Source organism: Crocuta crocuta, unplaced genomic scaffold (genome assembly GCF_008692635.1).
Source record: "Crocuta crocuta isolate KB4526 unplaced genomic scaffold, BGI_CrCroc_1.0 scaffold14, whole genome shotgun sequence".
NCBI lineage: Eukaryota > Metazoa > Chordata > Mammalia > Carnivora > Hyaenidae > Crocuta > Crocuta crocuta.
Window position 1 is genome coordinate 2,496,474 of NW_027530209.1, and position 19,671 is coordinate 2,516,144.

General features: G+C 39.4%; 1 long non-coding RNA gene across 1 annotated transcript in view; it reads right to left on the minus strand.

Annotated features, from left to right (window-relative positions):
- Positions 1 to 17,862: 17,862 nt before the first annotated feature.
- LOC144232495 (uncharacterized) overlaps positions 17,863 to 19,671 on the minus strand; it is a 28,998-nt gene continuing 27,189 nt past the window's right edge. The window contains exon 3 of the long non-coding RNA XR_013335410.1: positions 17,863 to 17,966. This is a non-coding gene — a long non-coding RNA (uncharacterized LOC144232495). The remainder of the gene's footprint in view (positions 17,967 to 19,671) is intronic.

Consider the following 19,671-nt stretch of genomic DNA (forward strand, 5'->3'; position numbering starts at 1 on the left):
GTGAACTGTAAGAGAGTAGTGATGGGGGAAGGGATCACTTTTTAGAAAAAAGTGTAGATAATTTGGATCACATAAGAAAGGATAACTCCGGCATGCCTAGGTGGCTCAGTTGGTTAAGTGTCCAACTTTGGCGCAGGTCATGATCTCATGATTCGTTGGTTCGAGCCCTGCGTCAGGCTCTGTGCTGACAGCTCAGAGCCTGGAACCTGATTCAGATACTGTGTTTCCCTCTCTCTCTGCCCCTTCCCCACTCATGCTCTCTCTTTCAAAAATACGAAAAAATAAATTAAAAAATAAGTAAAAAAGAAAGGATTAACTCAGAGAAATCCAATTATTTTGAAAGAAATAAACTCACAGTAATTTAATGAGGAGGACTTCCCACTGCACAGGTGATCTATACCTTTGGATAGTTTAGAATGAGAGTAAAGTCATAATCATATGTCATTGCATGCTAGGTTCCAATGGTTACAGTTTACTAACCTTATTCCAGTGTAAGGCATCACATATACATTATGGAATAGGAAAATCAATAAGCTTGAAAAATGAACACAGGTCTCCAGGGAAGTACAATATAGAGATAGAGTTTGAGAAATTGCCCCAATTATTTCATTTAGCATGGTGCTATGAGGCTTTGCCTTGGCATTACCACTAATAAAGTTGATGATCAGGATACCTTTCCCTTGCCAGCATTTGAAGGGCTTTGTGGGAGCAAGATGGCTGCCCTGTAGACCAGGGACACAGGCTGGGAGAACTTCAGCTGCCACACCGGCATCTGGATATGGTCAGGGGCAGAATGTATGGAGGGAAATAAGGTGACAGAGGGAAAGTGAGGGAGAACATTAAGATGAGACTGTGCAAAGATAGGAATTCATTCCTGTCAGTCACTTGAATGGAAGGTATCCATTGGAAAAGGATGTGATGAGGAAGGACCCCAAAGTAGAGAAAATAAAGGGAAGAATGAATGTTTCCAGAGTTTGCTAAAATTAATTATCCTGAGATTTCAGGAGTGGGAAAGGAAGGTCAAGAGAAAAAGAAGTCCCTGAAGCCTGTGAAGTCTCAAAGACAAAACACAAATAAAAAAATTTTTTTAAACTAAAATCATACTCTTCTAAGAAAAGAGGCTGAGCATTAACAGCAAGTTTGATGACAGCAGGGTTTGTATTTAGGGATTTTCTTTCAATCTCTAAGAGAAGTTTTATGAGACATAGATTGAAAAGACAATGTGTCTTCTGGCCATAATTCAGGGCTTCAATTGTAAAGGGGAAAAAAAGAATGGTCAATGCATCTCAGATAAATACCAACCAGCTGTGCCATATTTCATTCGAGATTTGTATTATCCCAAATTAACTTTTAAAGAGAGAGAGAGAGAGAGAGACAGACAGACAGACAGAGAGACCTAGTGTATTTGATTGCCTCTGTGGGGAGGCTTGAGAATTATAAACTTAGATTTCTCCCTTGGAGTGAAAATTTGCTCCGAAAAATTAAGTAAATAGAGAGTCTGGGGACATTAAGATTCATCTCTACCATTTCAAGTCATGATCTGCTCCTTCAGGAAAAAAAAAAAAAAAGGAGTTGGAAAGTAGGGACGAGAGGGGGAAAATATGACTGATGGGTGGGTGAGCAAGAAGGGGAAATGAATACTGCAAACCAAATAAGACTACACAATTTGTGAGAAAATGAACAATAGAGTTTGAAGGATAAGCGGTAATGTGGAATATGAGATAATAAGACATTTAAACATAGGAAATTACTAGGGAAAGTAGGATGAATGAGGAATTAAATGGGAGATGATTGAGGGAGGTGGGGAGGTGAGGAAGGGAGGAAGTCATTGGAATGGGAAACAAAATGTGACTAATGGCTGTAAAGGGCAAGGTTGAACTCTTGATGGCATGTCCCCCAACCTTTGGAGAGCATGCACAACCTAAAAAGAAAGGAAGGAAAGATGAAAAGAGTTCATGGTTAACATGAGGACAATAAAGGAAGTTATGTGTATCATCAGTCCTCAAGAACAAAAGCATTTCTGGAGAATCGTATTAGTCTGTCTTGTCCATTCCTCTATGGGCAGAATCGTCTTCATCCACCCTTTACAAAAGGTTGAATTATAAAATGAACGCTATTAAAGGAAAGAAAAGCTAAGCAGTTTTAGGAGAAGTTGAAGAAAAGACTGCATCCAGAACAACTGAAGTGATTACTAAGCGAGCAGCCCTACTCACAGCCTTTTATAAAAAATTTTGAAATTCAGCCACTTAATGAAAGAACTGGAGATAACATATCCAAATAGAAATGTGGACAGTGACGAGGAAGTTTAACTTTGTAAATATTTTAGAATACATTCTCCTACAACATTCTTTTTTTCCCTCATAAAATTGAGTGAGATTAAGTTAAAAGCTTCTGGGTATTGCTTTAAACACTGGATGAGAGGATTTATAGCAATGCAAAGTATTCCCAATAGTAGAAATAACATTAATTTTTCAAGAAGATTAATATCTGGAGCAGATCTAAATGCCTGTGATTATCCTTTTGCTTTATTGTGTTTATGCAGGGGATTCCTTTCAGCCAGACAGGACCAGACCCCCTTTGGAGGGAAGCTGATAAGGTAATTTAGGTGGAAAGGCCTAATGAGATAATGATGCTAAGGCCAGTTAACACCTAATAAGAACATAACCACCAGGGATGATATTGTTGCTTATTAATTATAATGATGATGTGGAGGAAAGAGACAAGGTGGCACTCATTTAGCAGAGAGCACTCAGGAGTAAAGCTGTTTTCCCAAAGGGCAAGATGCAGACAGTTAGAGTTAGAAGTAGGGTAACATTTAGCAGGGTCTGAAATTTATGGCCATTGGGTTATCCTGGTGACCACAGACCTGGAGGCCGAGAAGGAGGTAACAGAGGCCTTCCTGAGGTGGCCCCAGGCTGGAGAGAGGATTGCTGTGGTTGCAGGGGCAGGCCGTGCATGGAGGCAAAGGCTCCAGGCTATTTTGGGGGGCAGTATGCTTGGCTTAGATTCCACAGTGGTTATTCGTGGGCAGACAGGCAGGTGTCCAGAACTGGACTGGGCGTGCTCTCCATTCTGGACCTTCTTCTCCATTCCACTCAGTACTGTGAATCAGACCCATAGTGCAGCCCTTCAATCAGTGCTGGAGCCCTGCCCTGTCGAGGGAGCCTAGAAGATCCTCTCGTCCTGTTATTAGAGGCACAGATCTAACCTTCTTCTGCTGATTTGAACTCAAGGTTTCTGGGTGTTAGTCACTGCCTCCACTAACTAATGCTTCCTAAATTCTCTGTGGGTCTGGGCACCTCTATGTTCTCCAGGGCAGAGGAATTGTAATATCAGTTCATTGAAGATACACTAATGTCTGTATTAATCATGAGGCAAGAGTCAAGAATGGGAGGAACAAAAGAACCAGGTATAAAAAAACACGGGGCTTTTGGAAATCTTGTTAGTCCTTAAGGGAGGCAGAGAAAGTTGAAATCCAGGATCAGGCTGGGAAAGCAGATTTGTTGCCCAGGAAAGAATCTGAAATTCTCCTTCTTATTCGCTGTCTTTGCCCTCACAACATGGGTCCATCTGGATCCTAAACCCTATACCATCACTCACTTCTTTTTGGGTCTGTAGATACCACATTTGCAGTGATGGTGGTGATTTTCCACACCTTTCTGTGCTATTAATTTTATTAGCTGGATGAGTGCCATTTCACAGGATTTTTCATACTCTATGTGATGATGTCATTGACTCTGCCATAGAAAGGAAATAACATTTCATCATTAACTTTTAAAAGCAAGTATTTTATTTTTATTAAATGTGTGGTTTGAGAGTGGCAAGAAGTAAAAAGCACTGAACTGGAAGACAGAAGGTATACCTCCAGTCCTTACCCTTATACATATCAGCCCTGTAGACCTGGATAAATCTCTTACTTTTGTGAGCCTTAGTTTCCCTGTAAGGGTAATCTTTATATATATGGTTTTATAGCCATTTCTGGCCTTTAAATTCTATACTTATGCATATATGTTCATAAGAACCCTACATCTATTAAATCTTTATAAGAGAAGTAATTGGTGAACCCATAGGATGATAAATGTGGCCTTAAATCCATGGTTCAGAGTGAACAATAAAGGTTGAGTATTTGCAATGAAACAATGGCAGAACTATTTATTGAGCACTAACTATGTGGCAACCACAGGCCAACCTTAAAGGCAGGTCCTTTACTGACGAGCAAACCAATGGGTTCAACAAGTGAAATAGGTCATTCAAGATCATATAGTTAATAAGGGAGTGGAGCCACCATTCAAACTAAGGTCATCCTGAAACTGAGACCTTTGACCTTAATCACTACTGTGTGTATCTCCCTCTATTTAGAACCCAATATTTATGTCCCATACCTGATGGCACTGAAGTTTTCTTCAGTCACAACTATTCTTAACTGGTGATGGAAGGAGGGAATAAGGCAGGGAATGGTCTGAAAAATGTCCCCAGTTGACTTTGATGCACACAACTTTCTGCCTCTAAATCCACTTTCAGACCTCACTTGGTCAGAGTCATACTAACATAATTACATAAACAGTACCTTACTCTAAATCTTCCTGCCATGCGTAGGTTCTCATTTCTGTTTCTTTCAACATGATTTTGAGGTAGGCAAGGGGATCAGACACAATTATTTCTCCTGTCTTCCAAATTGAAAATTGAAGTGAAGAGAATTCATGCACCCAATGGTCACAGAATTGACATGAAAACTCACACCTTAAGACTCCAGCCACCACAAGACATTGTCTCTTAGCCAATTCAATTAATGTATTTTATATAAAGGAAACATGTCATTTTGTTCCTCCGGGGGATTTCCTAGTAGATGTAGCATATCGGTGACATTTATTTATTTGGAATATCTGTAAAATCAGCCTCTCTGAATAGTACCAGTTGTAATAGTCATTGTCAAATGCCACATGGAGGAAAATGGTTTCTTAATCAGGCATTTCTATGAACAAAACAATGACTTTCTAAAACTTCAGTGACAGGTCCCAGAAAAAATGCATCATCAAAGTTGTTAAGAGCATTTAGGTACCCAAAACACAGAGGGCTCTTCACTGTTCATATTCTTTGAAAGTAATACAGAGAATACATTTTTGTAAGCAAGAATTATTAGCATCTAGAATTTCAAATTGCTTTTCTTTTTCTTTATGGTTTATTTATTTATTTTGAGAGAGAGAGACACAGAGAGAGAGAGAGAGCGAGAGAGCATATACATGAGTGGGGGAGGGGCAGAGAGAGAGGGAGAGAGAAAGAATCGCAAGCAGGCTCCATGCTGTCAGTGCAGAGCCCAGATCAGGGCTCCATCTGATGGCCGTGAGATCATGACCTGTGCTGAAATCAAGAGTAGGATGCTTAACCGACTGAGCCACCCAGATGGCCCTCAAATTGCTTTTCAGTGATTTATTTTAATGCTACACAGACAAGGCCCTAGATTTAGTTTTAATTCATGATTCTTTACAATTAAAAATTTCATCTTCTTTGGTTTCTTCTCTTTCCTTTTGCTAAATAAATTCTAAATTCTTGGTCAGTATGGTTGCATTTAGCTACCTGTGAAAAATTAGAAATATATAACTACAGGATTTGACTAAATAAAGGTACGACAGGATATAATATTGCCACTTAGAAGAATCAGGTAGCCCTATATGGCATGATCTCCAAGATATATTGTTAAAATTTAAAAAGCAAGGTACAGAACAACATGTATGGTAAGCTTCCATTTATATAAATACAAATGTATCTGTTTGTATACATTGCTTAGCTGTAGAAGGACATCTAAGGAACTGGTAATAGTGGTTGCCTCTGGGGAGAAACGGACTCCTGGGAGATTGGAGGGAGATGCTATATATACACTGTTGTCCTTTTTATATTGTGTATCATGTTCATGTACTACCTATTTTTTTTTCCATAAAGAAGGAGGTAGAGCTATTTTTACGGAGGTGGAAAAATACAAAAGACATATTGTTAGGTATAAAAAGCAAGTTGCAGAATAGTATGAATAGTATATGATTTTATTTCTATAGAGTAATTGTGCATACATATATGTTTGTATATACTTACACACACACATCTGTAAGGATGTGCACCAAGTTGTTAACAGTGGTTCCCCCTAGGGAGTATGATGTGAGAACGTGTGTGTGTGTGTGTGTGTGTGTGTGTGTGTATCAACTTTTAACTCCTTTGTACTTCTATATTGTCTGATTTTTTTTAATGAAAAGCACATACTAATTCATAATAAATAACTCATAAGACTCAAACGTAACCAAAGGATTGTACTTGATTTTTACACACCTATAAACAAAATTTCCCAGATCAGCCTTTCTGACCGGCTGTGACTTGTTTTTTATATCCCATGCATTGACTTCACATCTCCTTAACCTCTTTTCTGAAGTTTTCCGAACTTTCTCTTCCTTTATCTTTGTTTTCCTACATTTTCCTTTATCAATAGGGCCCAGCCAAGATCATGACCAAGAACTCATAGTAATACTACTGATAGTTCCTCTCTCAACTTCTTGACCTTTAAATCAATCCAGAATTATGTTGCTAAAACCCTCATTCCTACTTTAGAGACTTCAATTAGGGTTAATCACCTACCTCTTTCAATACAGTTTCTCTGCCTTCTGAATCATTTCTATCAGCACACAAATATGCTATAGTTCCTTTCTGGTTTGTTAAGTTTTAGTGGTAAAAACTCCAGTCAAACTCTCTGAACACCACACCCCTCCAAATACCATCCCATTTCTCTGAACTTCACAGTAAGTCTCCTCGAAAATGTTTACCTTGTTTTTGTCAAGACATTTCCTCTCCCCTACCGCATTCATTTTGAAAACTACTCCTCTTTCGGCCTACCACTGTCTGCCTTGTCAAGGTGATTTAGGGTATTTAGTTGCCAAATCCAGTGGTAATTTTAACTCCTCGTCTTTGCTACTTCTTAACTCATTGGTTATAGTTGATCTTTTTCTCCTTTAAAATTTTTAAAATTTTGATTTCTTTTAGAGAGAGATGGCATGAGCTGAAAAGAGTAGCAGATGGAGAGAGAAAGAGAGAGAGAGAGAGAGAGACAGAGAGAGAGGAGGGAGGGAGGGAGGGAGAATGTTAAGCAGGCTCTACGTTCAGCATGGGGCCTGATATGGGGCTCAGTCCTATGACTCTAGGATCATGACCTGAGCTGAAATCAAGAGTCGGATGCTCAACTAACTGAGCACACCTGGTGCCTTCTTTCTCCTTCTTGAACATTTTTTCTTTTACTCTTCCGGGCACCTATTTCTCCTTGTACCTCACAATCTGCTTCTTTTTAAGGTCTTCCTTATCCTCTTTGCCTTGAATTATCAGCACTTTTCAATGCTCAGTTCTTGAGCCATGTGACTTCTCTATTTATTTATTTATTTTTCTTAAATTATTTAAGAATATTAAATTATTTTCTTAAATAGTTTGTCAAGTTGGTTTCCATATAACACCCAGTGCTCATCCCCACAAGTACCCTCCCCCATGCCCATCACCCCCTTCCNTTCCTAAGAGTGCTATTGCTGGGTCGTAGGGGGGTTCTAGTGTTAATTTTTTGAGGAAACTTCATACTGTTTTCCAGAAGGGTTGCACCAGTTTACATTCCCACCAACAGTGTGGGAGGGTGCCCATTTCTCCACATCCTCGCCAGCATCTAGAAATTCATTCCCCTGGCAACCTCACCTAGGCCCATGACTTTGAATCCCATTTCCATGCTAATGTCTTCCCAGTTTTATGTCCAAACCCCAACTTGGCCCTAAACTACAAATCCCTATCTTCTTGACACCACTATTTAGCTTTTTATCAAGCATTTTAAACTTAGTATGTAAGAAATAGACAGACCAACCACCCCCCACCATCCTTTCCATATCAGTAAATAGCAACTCAATTGAAACTCTACTTTCAAAATACGTCATGAATCTGGTTACTTTCACTGCTGCCGCCATCAAAGCCTAGTCTGAATCTCAATACCACTCATTTGTATTATTACTTCAATAAGTTTTTGGGTGATTACATGTCAGTGTAGGTTCATCAGTTGTAACAAATGTACCACTCTTGTGAGGGATGCTGATAATGGGTGAGGCTATGCATGTGCAGTATGGGAGAAGGGTATGAGAAATCTTTGTAACTTCACCTCAATTTTTCTGTGAGCCTAAAGCTTCTCTAAAAATAAAAAAAAGTTTTAAAAAACTTTTAGAAATATATAAATGAGATTATGTTACTGCTCTGCCCAAAACCCTGCAATGGCTCTAATCTCACTCACAGTAAAATCCAAAGTCCTTATCATGGACTTCAGGACCTATAATGTTTCCGTCTACTCACTCTACATCTCTGAACTCATCCTCTATCACTGCCCTTTCACTGTTCTCATGGTACATTGACCTCCTTACTGATTTTTGAACATACCAAGAATGCTCCCACCATGGGGACTTTGTACTTGCTGTATATAGCGTCTGTCTGGAATGCTCTTTTCTCCAATATCCACATGGATCACTTCCCTCCCTTCAATCAGCCCAAATATCACCTTATCAGTGATCCTTCCTTGACCACCTTTAGTAAGTCACTTTTCTCAGTCACTATGTCCTTTTACCTTGCTCTGTTTTTCTTCTGAGCAACTACCATCAGCTGAAGCATTATTTCTATTTGACTATTATTTCCTTATTATATATAATAGGCACTGGAATTTAAGCCCCCTGAGAACAGGAACTCTGTCTTGGTAACCATGATATCCTCAACATTTAGAAGAATTACAGAGAAGAGTGCTCAAAAAATATTTGCTGAATGTTGAATAAAGAATGTTGAGAGGTTCACTCTATCTTCTGTAGCATATTCACATTACATGGAATTTGTCTTAAAATATTTATTTCTCCATCTCAATTTTCTTTATTTCTTTTCCTTTTAAAAATTTAACTTTTTATTTGGAAAGAAAGAGAGAGAGAGAAGAAGAAGAAGAAGAAGAAAGAAGAAAGAAGAAGAAGAAGAAGAAGAAGAAGAAGAAGAAGAAGGAGAAGAAGAAGGCAGAGAAGGAGGAGGGGCAGAGAGAGAGAGGGAGAGAGAGAATTCCAAGCAGGCCCTGCTCAGCACAGAGCCTGATGCAGGGTTGTATCTCAGGACAGAGAGATCATGACCTGAGCTGATATCAGAGTCAGATGCTCACCCAACTGAGTCACCCAGGTACCCCTTAACTTTTTATTTTTAAATAATTATAGACTTAAGTATTTGCAAACATAGGACACAGAAGTTCCACATACTCTTTATCCAGCATCCCCCAAACACTACATCTTTTATAACTACCCTTTGAAACAATATATTTCCTTGTTTCCTTTATTCACATTTCTCCTGTTTTCTTCCACAAGTCTTTGTAAACAGGCCTTCAGAACGATTTCATCTTTTATTTCATAGTAAAGCCACTTGATAAACTATCTTTAAAACAAACATCAAATCCCTTCTCAAAGATGGTTGTCCTACTTAAGGGAGAGCTAGAATACTTCAGTTAAATGGGAAAAGCATTTTAACTTATTTTTAAGACTAATAATCCAGAATAGAAAAGCTGTTTTATATCCTAAGCTTGCAGGTCCTATGGAAAGATGCTGTCTCTCCTATAATTTCTAATAGCAACTGGTTTCCTGTGATTTTTAAGGACAAAGGAAATGATAATTTGTTGACTCTAGTGTGTACTCATCTGTCTCTTAATATGTAACTGTTTAGGAAGAGCTGAATAAAAACAAATATGCGATTTCCTATATATGTTCATATTTCTGTTTTCTAAATATGTTTATTAATTTTTAAACTTTTATTATTTTTGAGGAGAGAGAGAGAGAAAGAGAGAGAGAGAGAGAGAGCAAGTGGGGGAGGGGCAGAGAGAGAGGGAGACACAGAATCCAGAGCAGACTCCAGGATCTGAGCTGTCAGCACAGAGCTCCATGTGGGGCCTGAATCTGTAGACTGGGAGATCATGACCTGAGCTGAATTTGGATGCTCAACTGACTGAGCCACCCAGGCACCCGCATGTTTCTTTTTAAGAAATTGATTCTGCGGAGTGCTTGCCATTCATTTATTCCACAAATCTTTATTGTGTACCTATTATGTGCCAAATCCCTAAGCTACCAATGGTTTCTTATCTCACCAAATGATCTTGGAGGAACATCACCTTTAAGAGACTGTAAATACTAAAAAAATAGATTGCAAACTCCTCTTATCTTCCAGGTAAATGGGTTACTCTCCATGGAATGTTCAGGAGACAAGGGCATTTTTGTACTTTAATAATTGGTTCAGGGTTAAAAGATCAGTGTGCCTTTCAATATGCTTGGAATATATAAAATAACCTACCATTTGAGAAGGTAAGACCCAGGGATTTAATGATCAATAAAAAGAGGACGTAACTGGGCCATTGCTATCCTCTATAATTAAAATAAGCTTGTATTAAATGCCTTATGAAAGCTGCCTTCATGTTAAGCATTAATTAGAAACCTTCCCCGTGTCAGTGTTCTCCCATAATCAAATCTCCTTTCCAGTATTTGCAGGGTGATCATTCACCCTGTTTGCCTGAAATGTCCTAGTTCACACCTGTTGTTCCAACATAATTGTTAACTGCACCTCTTTTCACTCTGTGACGAATCTTGGTTTGGACGATAAATTACATGGTCAATCTAAGTATTAGGGTCTCTGGGATAAATGATCAAGGCGCCATTCCTATTTATTGGTATTACCTTGTCACAAGCTGTAAAAACAGTTTTCTTTTTGATTGTTTCTTCCTGAGTTGTCACAAAGACCTTCACATAAAATCACTCTGTCCCATTAAAGCAATTATTGAAACCCCCTTCTGTAATGACCACTTGTTTTAGTTTTCCTCCTCAGATTCCAAAGACCAAATGCAGACATCACTTTTGCTGGGTCAGCATCATAATTGTTCAGAGGCATAGCCTTGCACAGAGAAAATTTTGCCTATCTAATCCACAAGAATCTTAAAGAAACATTTTTCCTTGGTAACATTATCTGGTAGAAAGAGTCTGTGATTGACTACCAATTTTAGCTCAGAGAATGGAAAGCCCAACATACTTAATTTCAATAGAACATATGTATTTCTGGACTAAGATACCTAATGTCTCTAGGGTGCTACTGGGGAATAAGTAGTTGAAAGGTGAATTTGGGTGGCCTCCTTCGATATAATCTCTGTTAAAACTATTTAATCTCTGTGGTTCACAAGGAAAACCTTTCTTGAGTTGAGGAATGGAATGAAATTTCTTGGATTACATGTTTCTACAGGTAGATTTTTTGGCCAAATTTAGCTGCAGCACCATCATTGATTCATTAATTTCGAAAATTAAATCTAAGGCTGTGTCCTTAAAGCACAAAAGCACCCAATCAGTTTGATGTTTTAAAAAAGCCACTTTTTAGAGATGTGGGATTATGAAAACAACTAGTGAGGGAACTGAACTGTTTTCATCCAATTGGCTGTTTGTTAACCTATCTGTAAATGGTGGTGCTGCTTTTTGCCTTCTTGACGATTGCAATGAGAGTAAATTACATACTTAGTAAAACATGAACATTTGGAATAACAGAGGCTGAATGACTTTAGTTTGCTTGAAAAATTAAGTTGAATGAGATGAAGTTGTTGAAATGTGTTTTTCTTTCTTTCCTTTTTTCCCCTTCTCTACTTAAAATGGAAGTATATCTTTTAAAGATAGTATTACTGAGATAGCTTTATTCTGAGACACTGATAGACCCTGAAATATCAACTACACTCTTCTATTGTATTTTTTAAAAATCCCATCCTTTTATCAAAATTAAGACGAGGTCAGGAACACTGGGTTCCTAAATTCCTTTTTAACCCAAGAGACTGAATTGAAAACTAAAGAAAAATTTTCTTGATAATTATTCCTCTTCTGTTTTCAGACATCAAGTCTACCTCCTTCATGATAACGGATCTGTTCTAGAAAACCTATTGCAAACCCTGGAGAGCCTCCTTTCTTATGAGTCAAAGAGCTCTTTTCCCAGTAGTTCTGGGGCCTATTTGTGAAACACGGCCTTGGCAATTGCCCCAGGAGTTCCGGAGTCCTGAGGGAATGGGGACATTCCGGGATTTGGAAGTAGTGGCATCAAAGGGTTGGAGGGGTTAGGGTGATACACCAGGCTTCTGGTCTTCCAGGAAATTAGTTCCATTGTGCTCATCTTAATAGGTCATATTATATATTATATACTAAAAATACTTGCAGTTCTCTTAAAGGATAAAGACCTGCAAAAAGAAGGTAAAGAGCTGATATGATAGAAAAAATATACATATTTAACATATGTAATAAATATATTTTTTCTGAGTAATAATGACTTATTCTTAATTATGGGACAGGAACTACCCGGAAAGTATCATATCTTCTTTTGGCAAGGTTACACTGAGGGGCCTCTGCACATCTCTGCAATTCTTAAGGGATCTACTTGCTATCTTTAAGCCAATAGTATGACAAGAATTTACTGATGTGCCAAGATCAGAGCCTGGGTGTCAGAATTGGGAAATCTGAGACGTTATCATTTGCTTAAAGAACTCAAGGTTCCCTAAACATTCTTGTTCTGTGAGTGGTTCACAAAAAACCTTAGAGGCTACCATAGTAACCATAAGTTCCCAAATGGGAAACTGGGGCAGGGGAACAGAGCAGGGGTGGGGTATGTTTTGTGGTGGAAGGGTGACATTTTTCACAATATATTTTGCTGGAAGGTCTACACTCTAGCAGGACCGGCTTTAGGAAACGCTGGTTAAGTGGTTCTTTAGCAATATTTGCTTATTTTGGAACCACTCTTCCTTTCTCCTACTTCCCCTGCCTAGAGGTGTAATTTTGTAATCTGGTTACCCAAGGTCCCCTCACTGCGGCCCTCACCTGACATGTCCTGGACCTTGTCCACTCTCATGTTGACCAAACTTCCTATCAAATTATATCTGTGTCATGTCCCATTCCCACTGAATATCTATTTCTGCTTTCCAAGGGAGCAGGAGGTGATCCAGTACTCTAATTAGAATGATAATTCAAAGGGTAAAAGCAGTTTAATACACTGTCCCTCATACAGTGGAAGTAGAATATTGGGGTTTATACTTCCACGAGTAGAAGCAGCATTTTAACTTAAAGATAGGAATTTTCAGAGGTGAAGTTTCAGGAGCTTTGTTTTAAATTAGTCGGAGTAATATTTGGGGGGCATGGACACATTTTTTAGTACTCTTACAATCATGCTCAAGTACCTACTCTGAGAGTAAGGAAGGCCCGGCCCTTGAGCTTGGGAGAATCAGAGTATCTGTTTTGCGTAGCCAGGTTTCATCACTATTGAGGGAGGAGGTGCTGGTAGGGAGTGAGGCCGCCAGAGAACGTGCCTAACTGCTCTGTCAACAGGAAGACCAAGGTACATACCTATCTGGGGGTGTGGGGGGAAGGGTTGGCATGGAGAGAGGGTGCTTGGCACCCTTCCCACATGCACATGCACCCTCACCCAGACACTCCCAGCCTCACCCCGTGGTTTGCCTACAGGCTGGTTCCTAAAAGATCAGAAAGACAAATGATTCAGAAGTGCCTGCAGCTGATTCCTACTTAGAATATGTAATCTCACAATCCTGGCCTGTTTTCTTTTAAATGCTTATACGCCTCTGATCAAATCTTCACTTTGCTCTCTAACTGTCCCTTTGAAAACAGCAGCAATGCTTTATTTCTGATTACATAACAACTTAAGCCAAATAACTTTAAGAAAATACCCAGAGCAGTTTTGATTTGACACTGTTTATGTTTCATTTTTGTTATCCTAATCCAAGATTTTCTGAATATCTTCGTAGTTTGGCCAGGACACATTTGCTGAGTTATTGACTGGGCAGGGCTCTGATTTAAGCTCTTAGAAAAATTTCCCATGTGACTTCGAGTGATTTTCAGTGAAAAGAGCACCATTGTTGGTTCCTAATAATTATGTGGTTCCTATATGTAAACGTATGTCTTTCACACACATAAATGCACATAGGGCATAGGATTTCCAGCATGGGCTCAAGTGCACAAGAGCACGTGTGTACAAACACACACGCACACCACAAATCCCTGGTCTTCATTTACTAACCGTTCTCTCATTTGAAGGAACTTTTCCATTGCCCCTATCACTATTAAACAATAGCAATTTCGGAAAGATGCTTAACCAAAACAACCTAAAGTTATAATTGTTCGGTTTTTTAAAGTTTATTTATTTTTGAGAGAGACAGAGAGAGAGAGAGAGAGAGCGAGATGAAGAAAGAGAGGAAGCGAGAGAATCCCAAATAGGCTCTGCTCTGTGCTGTCAGCACAGAATTTGACACAGGGCTCAAACTCACAAACTGTGAAATCATGACCTGAGCTGAAATCGAGAGTCAGATGCTTAACCAACTGAGGCACCTAGGCACTCCTATATTTTTCGGTTTTTAAAAAATGTTTTATTTAGTTTTGAGAGAGAGAGAGACAGCGTGAGCAGGAGAGGGTCAGAGAGGGAGATAAATCTGAAACAGGCTCTAGGCTCTGAGCTAGCTGTCAGCACAGAGCCCGACGCGGGCCTCGAAGCCGCCAACTGTGATATCATGACCTGAGTCAAAGTCAGAGGCTTAACCGACTGAGCCACCCAGCTGCCCCTATTTTTCAGTTTTAAAAGAGAATGGCACTGAAACTAGACACACATAGCTCAAGAGGGATTTTTCTGGGAAAGTAATGCAGTAAATACGTTTTGTTTTGTTTGTTTTTAATTTTTTATTTAAAGATTCTATTTCTGGGGTGCCTGTGAAGCTCAGTTGGTTAAGTGAACCACTCTTGGTTTGGGCTCAGGTTATGATCTCATGGTTCCTGGGTTCAAAGCCCACATTGGGTTCTGTGCTGACATGGCAGAAGAACCTGCCTGAAATTCACGATCTCCTCTTGCTCTTTGCCCCTCCCCCACTCGTGCTGTCTCTCTGTCTCTCTCAAAATAAACAAATAAACTTAAAAAGAAGATTTTATTTTTAAGAAAAGTCTACACCCGATGTGGAGCTCGAACTCACAACCTAGAGATCAAAAGCTACATGCTTTCCTGAGTGAGCCAGCCACCTGCCCTGAGGTAAATACATTTTAGAACTTAGTAAACAGCTTCTGTTTTATTAGCAAAAGAGTAAATAGATAGTTTCATCATTCCTCTAAATGGTGATAAAGCATGAAGAAATGCTGTTCAGAAGGGTTTTCTTATTTTCCAAATGTAATGCAGCTCTGTGTGCGTGAGCCCATGTCCTTCTTTCTGTTTCCTTTTATTGAACACTGCCAAGAGATATGACAATGGTGTGCACATTCTCTGCAATGATGCTAAATTCACAAAGTTCTCAATAAACCGGCACAGGGGAAAACATATATGAGAAAGAAACAAAAAGACTGAAATAATTTTAAATTAGATTCAAGGCTACCTACCCCCTTGGAGAGAGGAAGCTTTCGGTTATCATGATTGTGCCGTATTTAAAATATTCGTACAGCATGTAAGTTACTAAATCATAACAGAACAAGTTTTGAGTGATGACTCTGTTCTGAGCACCATGCTTAGCACTTTACTTGCTTTTTTCTCATCTGAGCCTCGTCATTTTTCTATGGATAAAACTATTGCTATGCCCATTTTATACATATACGTGTATGTTGAAGACATGTAGGTTTAACAGCCAATACACACAACATGTGAACTGAAAATTCCCTGGAACAGATCTGAGTGACTTACATGGGAGCTGTGTGAGGATATGTTGAGAGGGTAATTTTTTTTTCTTCAAGTCACTACTGATGTGCTCCATAGCGTCGTGATGTCTCCGTGTGTGTGCACATGTGCAGCACACATTGTAATGTTTGNATCTTCTCGCTTTGAAGTCTCTTGCTGTGGTATCTCTTTCCCGGTAAAATTTCACGGTCGTTCATATTTCTCAGGAAGTCACCTTTAGAGCTTTTAAGAGGGATGCTAACTTTTTAAAACACAAACACACCCCGAGTCTTACACTTACCAGGAGAGAAACGTTATGTCCCGGTGCCATCCCCCAGTTACTGCACAGGCCATACAGACTAATGGCATTGTAGCCAGGGCCCCACCCTGTTCCTTTTCTGTCTTTCTTGTGGTATGGGGCCTTTACAGCTTTCGCATCTCTTTGCCTGGCTCTGAGATCAGGCTCCCTGACACTGTACCTCTGTGTTGCTTGGAGAGGCAACTTAAAATATACAATCTCCAGACGGGAATGATTTAGCAAAATTAAAAACAGACAGGGGGCAGAGAAGGCGGGAGGTGTCAAATGTTCCTTCTACCCCACTATCAGTTTGATGTGGTGGCCTTGTTCCTACCTAGTCCCCCTCCGTGCTGTCCACTGCCCAAAGTTAAAATGCCTGAAATGTTAACACAATACACATGGATAGAGATATGTATGCCCTTCCTTCTGCCTCCTAACACATGGAGTTTTAATTGTGGCTTATTTCAACTTAATTTTGCTTCACTGTTAGGATGAAAGAGACTTGTTTCAATAAGTCTCAAGAGGTATTGTAAAACATGTAAGTACTGAAAAAACCTGCTTAGTCATCTCAAAAGAAAATAATTACTTTTGGTGGATATTGAGCGTTTGCTTTGGGAGTAAACTTCCTTCCTCTTTCCAAACACAAACATGGTCATATTGATGAGTTGATATCAAAGTTGTTGAATGTATAATGCCCGCTTTTACTGATTAATGCAAATGAGTAAATGAAATCTCTGCTCTGGTTAGAAACGAATATAATAGAAAACAGGCAAAAGAGGTATGGATAGAGAAGTAATATCATGTAACATATCCTTTCCTCAGTCCCTCCCTGGGGCAAGATACGGAATCCGGCAGCTCAGGAGTGCTGGGAGGCTTTATTACAAATGGAGAATTTCCCAGTTACCCAGACCTTAATATCAGCATGGTTCTGTGTGATCCAGCAAGGCATCACTGGGCTCCAGGTGAAGACTCACATGGCGATGGGATGGCTACCACTGAATGGAGAAATGATTATTAAGAAGCACATGAGAATTAGCATTTTCTTCATAGCACTGCTCGCCGTTTTAAGGTCTTCTATTCATTTTATTTATTTTTTTCCTTTTCTTTTCTTTCTTTGTTTTGTTTTTGTTTTTGTTTAAGGAGGGTCCGCACCCAGTGTAGGGCTTAAACTCATGTCCCCGACATCAAGAATAGCATGCTCTACCGAATGAGCCAGCCAGGCACCCCATAGATCTTACATTCACTTTAAAACCCATACCCGGAAAAAGGCTGCAGTGGGTTAGGTTGCATCTAATGTCTAGCATGGCTCCCGAACATAGCCATAGTATGTACTTCTAGTTGTATTAAGTTGTGACCAACTTTCAAGGTGGTTTCAAGCACAATTTCTGAGTTCTAGTGGGATGAAAGCCCTTATGTCCTGATCGTATTTTTTGTTAGTACCTCGCATGACTTTCTAAGCAAGATATGACCCATGGAATCCTATAGCACAAGAACGATAAGATGTTCGGTATCTTTCATTTTCTGCAAATAGTCTGTATTTACAATACTACTCTAGTGGTTTCTGACTACCGCTCCGGGCAATTTTGCTTAGCCTAGCGGAATGTCCTGGAAACTACTGGCAGTGATTTAGCCTCCAAAATTGGAACGCATTAGTAGAGACAGAAAGCCTATGAACAAATAGTGGGTGTGAGCCAGAGTAAATAAGTGTGGTTCATGAGCTGCGGTTAGAAATGTCTCTCTTTCAGTATGCAGGGCAAAACTTCTGCCAGCATTTGCCATAAAGTCATCACACAAAGCAGTTTTTCCTCTCAGTAAGACAGACTCAATGAAAGAGAGTTTCTAACCTCACAATCAACTGGTGGGGCTGTAGTCATAGGTTATGCCAAAGTAGACCAGAGCTGAGGGGTCCTCTTCTCCAGCTAGCCGTTCGTATCCTGCCTACTGCCAAGCCTCTCTGAAAAAGAATGAAAACCCACAAGGGAGTGAGGAGGAGGCTGGAAGGCTTGGAAGAGGAAAGACTCTTTGTAACGCTGAAAGCTCCTCCCAGGATCTCATAACAAACCACAGAGTCAGTTTGCTTCCTCTCTTTTCCAAACCCAAATCTGGCCCTCACAGCATAACTCCTTCGAAGCACTTGGTGAAGCTATCATTACTGGGTGAAGCATTAAGACACCTTCCTCTGCAGAGATCTGTTGGAGGCTCAGAGGCTCAAGGAGACAGACATACATGGTTTCCACTTTACACTGCTTGCATTTTCCTTTAGAACTTAACTCCTTGACCACACATTACAGAAGGATTTAGTACATTTGGATTGGAATAGCATGATTTCTGGTGCAGTGTGCATGCTTGCCCTCTGAGCTTAGAGTCTGGTTTCATGAAGTTTTTTATTTCTGTGTAGACTGTGCAGTCTTAGCAACCCACTGAAACCCAAGAAGAAACTTCTTTTTTTAAACTGAAGAAGCCATTAATCAATACTCCATGAGACTCATTCATGTGGGGATATTGTTGTAGGGGCATGTGTATTTACCTTTAAAAAAGGAACATAATCGGAGATGTCATTTTTCAAAGCCTTCTTTTGATCACCATTGTCATCATACCATAAAAGAGTAAAATACTTGTAAATATTTTAGAAAAGCCTCAGAGATGACAGCTTTAGGAATACAAAAATCTGAAATATTATTTCTGCACTAGTTAACAAATTTCCTGTTTCATTCCAATAGTTACGGATCCCACATTTAAATTGAGCCAATATTCATCGAACACGAACTATATGCCAGGCATTATGCAAGGTACCAAGAATACAAAGATGAAGAACAGAACAAATCTACCAAAATGATGACAATTACCAGTTCTAAATGGTGAAACTTTAGACTTTGCACTCTGTTCAATTTAGAAAATTAACGGAAATGCCTTTTTTTCCCCCAAAAGAAAGAAATTAAAAGAGACAGTCTCTTTAAGAGCTCATAGTCCATGGAAACGGAAATGAGGGACCCAGTGATTTAAATATGGGGTGATAAGCAGAATAATAGAGGGATGCTCAGAAATGGCACAGTGTCCTTACAGCAGGAGTGCTGAGTAGGATATGAATCTGGTATTCTACGTTGCAGGGATGAGAGCTGGTTTAAGAGTTAGAAAAGTCAAGCTCTGTTTTAGACTCTTGTTTCTTGCTTATCCACGTGATTACAAATTGCTTAACCTCTCTGACTGCTAGCTTTTTCCTGTCATATGGGGATAATACTGTCTTATTTGGTTTTAGGATTGCTGAAAGATTAAATATGCAAATATATGTTAAAGGGCATAAAGAACTGTGTACATGATATAAACGTAAGATGTCATTTTTATTATTGGTCTCAGAGCCTTAAACCTTACTTGCTGAACAAACCTACATAGTCAACAGCACTTTGTCATATATGCCAAATATATATTTGACTACAGAAAGTTATGCTGCACTTTTCCTTCCTCTGAACATCTCCAAACCCTTTTCCCCAAGTCCCATAACCAAGGACTCTGAGCAACTTAAAGGAGAAACAGCTAGACTCATATTGAACAGAGTCCTCAGTCAGAAGAATCAATAGGTTTTTTTTTTTTTTTTTACCTCAAGTGAAGTTGGAAGGCAGAATGACCTTATGGAATGAACATGGGCTTTGGAATAAATGGAC